The sequence below is a fragment of the Thunnus thynnus genome, chromosome 10 (genome assembly GCF_963924715.1).
Source record: "Thunnus thynnus chromosome 10, fThuThy2.1, whole genome shotgun sequence".
In the NCBI taxonomy this organism is placed as follows: Eukaryota; Metazoa; Chordata; class Actinopteri; order Scombriformes; family Scombridae; genus Thunnus; species Thunnus thynnus.
Genome location: NC_089526.1, coordinates 31,443,748 through 31,451,862, shown reverse-complemented (window position 1 = coordinate 31,451,862; position 8,115 = coordinate 31,443,748). Strand labels below are relative to the sequence as shown.

General features: G+C 39.6%; 1 protein-coding gene across 5 annotated transcripts in view; it reads left to right on the top strand.

Annotated features, from left to right (window-relative positions):
• The window catches only part of tsnare1 (T-SNARE Domain Containing 1), a 217,744-nt gene that overhangs the window by 1,483 nt on the left and 208,146 nt on the right, over window positions 1–8,115 (top strand). For all 5 annotated transcript variants that reach the window (XM_067602493.1, XM_067602489.1, XM_067602490.1 and 2 more), the window contains exon 2: window positions 182–366. The gene's annotated coding sequence lies outside the window, so the exon portion shown is untranslated. The remainder of the gene's footprint in view (window positions 1–181; window positions 367–8,115) is intronic.

Below are 8,115 nucleotides of genomic sequence, written 5' to 3'. Positions count from 1 at the left end.
ACAAAATAATAATGTGTCAGTAATCTGCCATTGCTCCACTTTTTGTTTTAAATACATTTAATGACATTAATATTAAAATATCTGAAAATGATGGTCTTAAATCATGTTGATACAAAGCTTAGTCGAGAGTTGATGGACTTATTTCTGTTTTGCTTTTTAACCAAAATATATTTTCATCTAGAATCCAGTTCCATCTTGGCCATCCTCTTGACTACAAATCCCAGAGATCTTTGCCAGGGCCTAATCTGGTCATATGACCAGGCAGTAGGAGCAGGTGGTACATGGTCATATGATGTTGTCAGCCGAGGCTGAGAAGAAGCAACATCTCAGCTGAATCACAGTCCACATCACTCCCTACGTTGAAAGGTAAAGCAGGAGGAATCCCTCCTTTTCACCCTGTGTTTTTCTGCCTTTACTGACGCATGCTGCATCAGACAGAGAAGGAGGAGGAGGAGGAGAGGGGAGGAGAGAGGAGAGGCAGGGATGAGGGGGATGGGAGGCCATCAGGGATGCCTCTCTGTTGCTTTCTCTAGACAACAAGGAGGCACAGATGTTTGCACTGTGTCAGTCTCTCTACTGTAAACATGTAGTGATTGAGGTTGTGCGTGAGGAGTGTGAGTTGTTGGATGGATACCATGTTGTTGGAGATGTGCAGAGAGGAAGGATGGATATGTGTGTGTTACAGTCAGTTTCTCTGTATGACCAATATAACATAATCAGGCCTTCTTCTGGCTGGATGCCCAACATGGATGATGGTTTCCGCCCATTCTCCTTCAGGCTTACATTTGTAGAAGCAATATTTTTCTGATGAGTAAAGTATCTTTATAACATTTACCAAGGTTTAAAAACCAAGTGGGCCTTTAAATGAATGCAAACATGTCAGTGAAGAGGCAGCAGATTGGGACATGTGATTGACACAAGGTGAAAACAAAAAGTAAGTTTTGAACTTTGAAGTAGACCTTCATATTCAGTCATTACCTGAGTAGAATATATGAAAAGAAAATCACAGATTTTCATATCATATCCTACACACAGTGCTACAATTGTCAGAAAATAGCCATAGCCGTACCTGTTTATAGGTAAGCCTTGGCTCAGCAGTGGGTGGATTTCTCTCCACTCTTTTTTATGTACTTTTTCAATTTGTACATAAAAAAACATGACTGGAAATGTTGGAAATTTGAAAAAAAAAAGTCTAAATATTGCAAAAAAAAAGTTTTTACGCTTGGATGAGTTGGAAAAGTTGTTGTACTGATAAAAGTAAAATGTGACAAAGTGCAATGGAAACAGATTTAGCAAAGCATGTGACTTAAATGTCCCTGAAGCTTCCGCCCCACTGGAGAGACAAAAAATGGCAGCAGAGGGTTTTCACTATTAGCTCTGCTCTTCATCTCTGGGCAGCATTCAATACATGTCTGTATAACTGACACAGCTTTGACTGTCGCTCTACTAATTACGTCATTGCGTTGCCCATCTTCTTCTTTTCGTGGTTTGCTGCACTTCATTAGCGCCACCAACTTCAATGCGCTTAACTATTAATATTCACAAAACAGTAGTGGATGAAAATGCACATTAATTTGCATTTTCTTTTATCGATTATCTGGAAATTTGGTCAAAATTTGTGCTTTATTTGGATGGAAACCTGACTAATGTTTTGGGGTTATGGTTGGGTTGAAATATATTTTGGTTCGTTGAGAAAAGAGTCTTTTCACAATGTCCATTTAGTAGCTCTTTGGAGCTTTTGATCATATTACATGATCTTTTTTTCAGAGCATTTTAAGGATTTCTCATCCATGTTGGCTTAAAAGCTGACCTTCAAACTTGGAACTCAGTATTTCTGAGGCCTGGGGCCTTAAATGTATATATGTAAGTACACATTTTCTGTGTTCCTGTATGTTTTCATGGCAGTGTTATCACATATGGAAACAAACACAGAAACAAAAAACACCTTCAAATGGAAGCTGATAGTCATTGTTTCCTGTCAAATTCAATGTCCTGAAGTGCAAATCCAAAGCAAAACTTCTTCAGATACTTGAACAGTTAACAGTGATCAATAATAAGATAATATATCCAAAATATATTACTGTACACCAGCACTGCTCCTTAAACATGAATGATTCCAATCATCAGTCCAGAGGAACATGAATCGAATCTCATTTTGTCATTTGAATTATTGCACTTTTTTTTGGCTGTGTCATTGTACGCAGAGCAACACAGGATAACAGCATGACAGGCTATAAATTTTTACAAACTGAGTCTTAACCTTGTCTTAAAAATGACCTTACTACAAAACTAACTGGGAATGGAAATGGAAATAGAGGAGGATGATTAAACTGAGGGCAGAATGTCGCAGAGCAATTTGACTCGTTTCTGCTCACTGCTCTGACACTCTGGTGCTGAATGCTAGCACGGTCGGCAAAACTACTTTTGAATCATGCGCTGGTACAACCTGGCTGTCCAATCTGAGAGGCACCTGAGTCTGCTAAGATTTTATTACTGAACTTAAACCAGAATGCACACTTTTTATTTCTCTGTGTGGAAATCTGATGGTTTCACATCACAGATGATGATCAAAGAAGCTAAGTCTTATGGGTAAAATGTGAGACTTGACATGTAGGGTGTTATAAGAGCAAGCATCAAGCAATGATGGTGGTGAAGACACTTGTAGTGAACAGTGAAGCAGCGGCAGCAGCACTGTCATTTGACAGCTTGAATAGCTCGTCAAAAGAGAGTGGAGTGTGTGGATGTAGTGATGCTACCTGATTTGTCTGCCTGAACTGGCTCAACTGTTTTATTAAACTTTAGATAAAATATTACAAGAAGATGTTCTTTATCCTGTAATGACCTCTGAAGGAGGTACATGGACACAATAAAAAACATTCTAAAATGGATCAGACATACTTTTTGATTCTTGTAGGGAAATCATACAAAAACTTTTTGGCAGAATAAAAAGAAAAGCAGAATAACAATAATATATGGAAATGGAATAAATTATTCTTGTCTGAATAAAACCTATGAAGCCGTAGGTGTGCAGTTATGTGCTGCAAATGAGATACACTTTATCAAATGGTCCATTTGCATATTACGTAAGCTAGAAAAGTTAGAAAAGTGGAAGAGTGTGAACTGATTTTTATTAATATAATCTGAAATCTTTTCATGTTTTTTGGCATGTCTGAAATTAATCTAAGCTCTGTGGTGTGTTAGCCAGAGTATATGTAACAGGATGTTGAATGGTGGGTGTTCTCTGCATGACTCATTGCTCATCTAGCCGATCTGGACAGCAGATTCCTCTCTCATTATATCACCCAGCCTTAACTATTTCATCTTCCCATTTCTTATTCTATTCGATATTTGATTATCTACTGTGTGTTATGATTATTCAGTGATGATTCGGTGTTTATTTATTTATATATTTAAAAAAAAAAGATAAGAGTAGCCCAAGTGGGTTTGGGATAGGCAGGCTGGGTCATGTGGACTTTGTAAGACTGACACTGTGTTGACACTGTAAAGCCAAGTCTTTCTCTCTCATAGTATTTGGTTGATGAAGCATAAAGAAAGCCATTTAAAAATCAGTAACATAGGTATTGGCAGTGTGCTGGGAGAACCTTCCCCAGCCTTAGAACTGTCCTCATGCCCCAGAAATATTTCCATACTGGATCTGACCCGACAGTATGAAAACATTTCATAGGGCAAAGTCAATTTTGGGGCTTATAATGGGGTCATGGGCTATAATATGTTCAGCTAAATTGTGGTTACTGTTCCACTACCTTAGCTACATTTGTTGGTGAGTGTGTTATCATGGCTAATAGGCCTTTCTTATTGTGGACACTGCATGTATTTAACAGTGGGAAGTGTAAACCATGGGAGTTTGCCAGTTTGCAGATTATAGTAGCTGGACCCTCAAACTGTCACACCAAAATGGGATTTGGCCATGATGAATTTTATTAGTTGCACCTGTTTAAAACAACATCTTTTTTAAATATTAACAACAGATTTAATGACTGAGAGCAATGTGAGAGGGGTTGCTTGCAGTGCCAAGAATTACCACAGAGAATTACCGCCAGACTGTGCAGTTCCTCTCAGTTCAGTGGAGTTTTTTTTTTAGTTAATTTTGATTGTTTTGGTACAATCTCACTTTTGTCATAAACCTCTTTCAGCAATACCTGCTCAGCACTAAACAGCAGACAGACAAAGTTAGCCACTAGCTGGTGAACATAGTGGAGTATTTAGCAGCTGAGGAAACCAACCAAAACAGGGGTAAAAAGGTGAATATTGGGCTTACATTTATTTGGTTGCCAGAAACTTCCAAACTTCCTGTGTTTCCTGCATGTGTAAATGGGTAACTGTTTGCAAAAACTTTCTCTCTATCAATTCAATATGGTCACAGTATGTCAGTGTTGTGTTAACAGCTTGTTCCACTGCCCCCAAGTGGCCAAAAAAACAAAAAAACAAAACCCACTTGGTGTTGCTTTGAAATGTCTGTCATGAAAGGATGCGTTGAACAACAACTATTGAAGCCTATAGCTCTTGCTGCTAACTGAAAAAGGTTCAGACTTGTGCACCCTGGTGATGGTTATTACAGTACCTTTGAGTTTGATCACATATACATTACTATACAGTTCACCACACAATTCGAACTAGACACTTGGAAACGCTCCTTTTATTGTGTTACTGTGTGAATTGTGTTGCACACACACCATGTAATCATTCTTAAACCTCAAAAGCAGACAGTAACCTGGCATTCTGTCAACCTTTTATGGCCTCTGACCACTATTAAGAGTCCTGGAAATTCTCCTGACCACAGCAGTTATGGAGTATTCATGTTGTCATATCAATTTAAGTACAGCACTCTTGATGTAAACTGAGGTGACTGTTTATAGTGTTGCTCTGGTTGGAAGTGTGTAGTATTGAAATCTCCACAGTGACACACCCAGACACTCAGCTGTGTCAGCATGACACGAGATCAACAACCTCCATCGCATCTGTGAATAATGTTTGCGTATGGCTCCCATTCAGAAACGCCATCTGCTGTGGTATTTATACATATAAATGATCAACCTTTGGCAGAAAGTCACAGTGTTGATGTCGCTTTTGCTTTGCATTGTGTGATTATTTTAGCTGTGATGACACCTTGAAAAACTCTACTACCCACTGGCCATCATAAAAGGAACAATAAACATTCTCCCACCACCGTTGTATATTTCCTTACAATGTGTATTCCCCTACTGTGCTAAATTAATTCTAATAAATATGTCACATAGCTTTGACTGCCCCCAGTTCTGTCGGAATTAATCAGGAATGTTCTGAAATACTGTGTGTGAAAAACTAAGTGGAGATCAAAAGAAAAGATGATTTCTGCCCTGTCTTTTATTTCTCAAAATACTTTTTTAGTCAGAACTAGCTAACCTACTAACTCAATGAATAAATATCTTTTTTCTCCACTGGGAGCTGTAATGACAATGCATATTTTCTGCTACTTGGTATTGTGGACCTGAGGATATCACCTGCACCGTCCATAAAAAGATACCTTTACATATAAGTATGAGATTACCTTGAAATCTGGTATGAATACTCCTGGTTTTGGTAATGCAATAGAGTTTTCTCTGAAAAGTAACCTTTGCTCACCTGGATTCCACTTCTTGTCATTTGTCATTTGACTTTTTCCTCTATTTCTTGTATCGTAAATGCACTGGCTTTCAGGGGAGGCCCACTGGCTTTTCTCAAATTGCTAGATTGTATTTGTTCATTTTTCCTGGTACATTTTATGACAGATAGCTAAGTTTCTGCTCAGTGTTTTTTTTTTCTCTTGTGAATTTAACCTGTGTGGATCAATAAAGTCTCATCTGATATAGGACAATAAATGATGGAATAAACTTCTGCACACTGTTAAAACTTTTAGGAGTGAAGGAATTCAAGTGTCTTGAGGGCCTAGGTCTTTGGTCTCAGGTTCTTGTTCACAAGTGAGGGTACAATGGAATGCACGGCTGGTATGCAGATTGATGCAGCATCTGGAGTAATGTGGACAATGTACAGTACCAATGAGCATCACAGTAAAGAGGGAGCTAAGCCTGAAGGCAAAGCTCTCAGTTTACTAGTCTGTCTATATTCCAACTGCAGTCTATGTTCATGAACTTTAGGTAGTGAAAAATGAGATATTGGAAGCGGCCAAAATTAGTTTCCTTTGCAGGGCGGTTAATGAGCTCAAACATCCAGATGGAGCTTGAATGAAACTGCTGCTCTTTTGTGCCAGAAGGAGCCAGTGGAAGTGGTTTGAGCAAAATATATCCTCAACGCCTCTCTTTAGTTTTCTAGTCATGTCCAACTGGGAGGATACCCTGGGGTAGATCCAGAGCACACTGAAGGAATTAAATATTGTATTCCTGCTGGCCTGGGAACATCTTGGGATCATGAGTAGCTAGGGAGAGGAATGTCTGGGCTACCAAATTTAGTCTGCTGCCACCACAAACCAGATGACTGGCAGAGAGGGATGAAATGGATGGATAACCACTGTCAAATCTTACAGTCCATCCATCCGTTTTCTGCCGCTTATCTGAGACCAGCTTGCAGTGACAGCAGACTGAGCAAGGTAACCCAGACATGTTTGTCCGCACCCCAGCAATGTCCTCCATTTCCTACTGGGGGATTCTGAGGCTCTCCCAGGCCAGATGAGATACTGTATATAATCCATCCAGCGTGTTCCGGGTCTGCCCTGGGGTCTCCTATCTGTTGTACGTACCCCTCTAAAGGGAGGCCTCCTAATGAGATGCCCAAACCACCTCAACTAACTTTCAACATGAAGGAGCAGCAGCTCTACTCCGAGCTCCTTCCAGATTCTGAGCTCCCTACTATGTTTTTAAGGCTGAGTCCAGACACCCTATGGAGGAAACTCATTCTGGCCGCTTGTATGCACAATCTCATTCCTTCTGTCACTATCCAAAAGCTTGTGACCATAGGTGAGGGTTGGAATGTAGATCAAAAAGACAGTTTTCCCTACAGGCTCAGTTCCTTCTTCACTATAATGGTTTGTTACAACACCTGGATTAGTGCTGACGCTGCACCGAACCATCTGTTGACCTCACGCTCCATCTTACTCTCACTCGCAAAACTTACAGTTAATTTAGTTAGTAACTATAATTCTGTGGAATGGCCTTCATCAGGCATGTAATTTAGCAAGCAATAATAAGCACATATATTTCTATATATACTTCAAATCAACCAACCCTGAGGGAAAAGCAACCGATTATCCAACAGCAAAGGATTATTAGGGCCCATCACTTTGTGTGGAGCTTATTGTTGATATTTTTACACAAGAAACATAAACATCTAATGAGTTGCTATGAAATTTACTGTGTACAATTCATGCTCACCAGAGCAGAAACCTATTTAGGACACTTCTTAGTTTTTTTTCTAATAACAGATCACCAAAAAATATATAAAATATCAAACAGGCAGATTGCCATGAAATTTTTTGAGCAACTCTAGATGAACTCTGATTTTAATGATCCCATGGCATTTCCTGTAGCACCTGTTACTTGGATTCTAAGCACAGCAAAATTGCCAGTATGTTGTTTTTATACAGCACAGTTTGGTTTAATGGATGTTGTAGCCTCTAACAGGGCTTTACACCTTTTAGTCTTGTTATGACACAAAAGATGCCCAGGGAAGGCAAATGTTGTCTTCCTGCCATTTAGAAAACGATGTTGAAAATGAATAGGTGAGATTGGATTGTAGTTTATCTTATAGCATAAGTAAGTGACTTGATTGCTGGATGGCAACTGAAGCCTCTAGTAAGGACAGAGAGGAAAGGGAAAGGAGTCCTTTTCTAGATTTAATTTGTGGATTCAGAGAGACAAGAGGCCTTGCTGTCAGAGATAACAAGGCCGGGCTCTGTGATGTGTGAATAATGGCCGGACAGAGGTTTAGACATCATTAGAATAATCAGGCCTGATGTGGACGGAGATGCACAGCAATACAGGGGAGGCCCACTGATGGCTGATAGTACACTAGTTAAGATGCTACTGGTGCAGCGTTCTCTTTTTTGACAATGCAGATGTACTGTGATCCAACCTCTGCCTGGGAGTGTTGTTTTAATATGCTCCTGCTCATTGTTTCATCCTA